The following is a 2,785-nucleotide window of genomic DNA, read 5'->3' as shown; positions in this document are numbered from 1 at the left end:
AGACTGTTGGATGTGGGGTGAAGGCTTCTGAGAAAGCCTTTGGAAGGAACAGACCCACAGGCACAGCTGGTAATGAGACTTTTGGCTTCATGCCCCTTCTGTCCTCTTCCTGTCTGGTTTACACATTGGGGCTGAGGGTACAGCGTTTCCTCTGACCAGAAGGATGAAAGCCACACAAATGAATGACATAGCAGGAGGATGGAAAGACTCCAAATCCAAGGTCTGTCACTTAGCCTTTCTATCAACCCTGGAGTACATTTCTCTGCACTTAAGGATGTGTAACACAAAGGCCAAAAGCCACAGTTGATCAGGTCTGTGTGATTTCCCACCAAAACCAATATTGAGGAATAGATGTAGTAAATAAATCTTATATGTTCTTCCTCTGCAACATAAAATGTTGCATTTAATTTTAAAATCATGCTACATTTTTCAGCACCATTGATGTAGCTTATAAAAATGGAGAGTTCAGAAACTGTTTAAACCATAGTAACAGAGCAGAAGACAGAAGAAAGACAAGAGAAAGAAAACAACAGAAAGTCTTGTTATTCCAGAAAATCTGTTTCTACCATCAAACCCTTGTTAGTTTATCTATGTCTTCCTAGCACATATCTTAAAAACAATATATCATGTGAATCTAATAAATAAAATTTGAAAATCATGGATGTCACAGATAAAAACATACAGCAATTTTATCATATATATCTCTTGTAAAGTCTTAATAAAGGACCAAATCAAAAAATATTCAACTGTAATCCAGCTAAACTTCTTATCCCCAAAAATATGTAATCACAACTTGTTTGCTTCTATCTTTTTCTTTCTTTCATTGCCAAAAACATTATGAGATACTTTGTAAGATGGAAGAAATGAAAAATAGGTGGTTAGTTGCCTGGGCTCTGTTCTTTAGAGATAGATTATGTTTCTCCCAAGATTAAGGCATATATGTTTAAAAAATGGAATCATCAGGGCCGGAGAAATAGAACAGTAGTAGGGTATTTTTCTTTGTACGCAGCCGATCCAGTTTGGATAGACGGTGGTTCAAATTCCATCATTCCATATGGTCCCCCGAGCTTGCTAGGACTGATTTCTGAGCTCAGAGCCAGGAGTAACCCCTGAGCACCGCCGGGTGTGACCAAAAACAAACAAACAAACAAAATGGAACCATCTTGTTCTGCTTCATGAATTGGAGGTGTGTGTGATGGAGGGTACCAGGACCAAATAGTCATATGAACATTGAGTGGAAATAAAAAAAGATCAGACTCAAACACCAAACCCAAAGTCAATGACAACAGAATCGATACTCAATCTACAACAAGCTAGACACAGAAGGGATCAGTTCCACTAATTACACTAGCAGCTTGGGGGCAAGTGAGGCAGATATGGAACGCATGCTGGGAAGAGGGGTGGAGAGAGGATAACACTGGCAGTGGGAATGATTCATTGTCACTATGTACCTTAAATATTACTGTGAAAGATACATAATACACTTTGGTCACAATAAAAAATTATTTTTTAAAAACTGGTTTCCGTTTAAATAACTGATCTAGAATTTCACACTTGCTGTGCCACAGAGGATATTAGTCATTATAATAATCTATACTGACTCAACAATTTTATCCCTTGTCCAGACTGGTGAGAACATTTGCCAAAGCAACTCTCAGTATTTATGTCTAGGAATCAAGGAAAACTTTTTCCTTTTCTAAAAAATCGAAGTACTATTGGTTTATAAGACTGAAGACATATGAGGAGTGCCTTTCAACATCTTCAAAGTGCATATTGCCTATACTGTCCACTGGTTCTCCCAGAATTTTTAAACTTTTCCCTTGCTTCAATTTAGTAGTAGCCAGAGTCTAAGAACTCATTTTGCTTGACTTTACTTTTTTCTTACTTTGTCCTTACATGGACCAAATTATCTTTTTTTTGTCCCCCATTTCACAATACAGACCAGGCAAAGGGCCAGTGTTGAGGTGTATATGGGGTGCATTTACTGTACCTCCTCTTTCTATACAGTCAGTGTAAAGAACACAGCCTGTGATAAGAATTGGGAGGCCTTATCTTTTCTTTTTTTTATTTTTGATTTTTTTTTTTAAAAAATCCTTCACCAGTACAACATTCCCATGACCAATATCCCAAGTGTCCTTCCTCCCCACCCCACACTGGCCTGTACTCTAGACAGGCTTTCTACTTTCCTCATTCAATCACATTTTGTTATGATAGTTCTCAGTGTAATTATTTCTGTGACTGCCCTAAACGATCCCTGTGGCGAGCTTCATGTCGGGAGCTGGACCCTCCAGTCCTCCTCTATTTTGTCTCTGAGAATCATTACACAAATGTTTTTCATTTTTCTCAAAACCCATAGATGAGGGAGACCATTCTGTTTATCCCTCTTCCTCTGACTTATTTCACTCAGCATAATAGATTCCATATATATCCATGTATAGGAAAATGTCATGACTTCATCTCTTTTGATGGCTGCATAATATTCCATTGTGTATATGTACCATAGTTTCTTAAACCATTCATCTATTGAGGGACATCTAGGCTATTTCCAGAGTCTGGCTATTGTAAGTAATGCTGCAATGAATATAGGTGTGAGAAAGAGATTTTTGTATTGTATGTTTGTGTTCCTAGGATATATCCCTAGGAGTGGTATAGCTGGATTGTATGGGAGCTCAACTTCCAGCTTTTGGAGAAATCTCCAAAACAGGAACAGGGAAGGCCTCTTCAATAAGTGGTGTTGGCACAACTGGCTAGTTACTTGTAAAAAAGCGAACTTAGACCTCCAGTT

At 38.2% G+C, this 2,785-nt stretch overlaps 1 non-coding gene across 1 annotated transcript; it reads right to left on the bottom strand.

Moving 5' to 3' along the window:
* Positions 1–1,915: 1,915 nt before the first annotated feature.
* Positions 1,916–2,048, bottom strand: LOC126014739 (small nucleolar RNA SNORA51). The gene has a single exon (XR_007497738.1). It is a non-coding gene; the product is annotated as a small nucleolar RNA SNORA51 (small nucleolar RNA).
* Positions 2,049–2,785: the final 737 nt, after the last annotated feature.

This window comes from Suncus etruscus, chromosome 7 (assembly GCF_024139225.1).
Source record: "Suncus etruscus isolate mSunEtr1 chromosome 7, mSunEtr1.pri.cur, whole genome shotgun sequence".
Lineage (NCBI taxonomy): Eukaryota > Metazoa > Chordata > Mammalia > Eulipotyphla > Soricidae > Suncus > Suncus etruscus.
The sequence above is the reverse complement of the archived record's forward strand: the minus strand, read 5'-3'. Positions and strand labels throughout refer to the sequence as shown.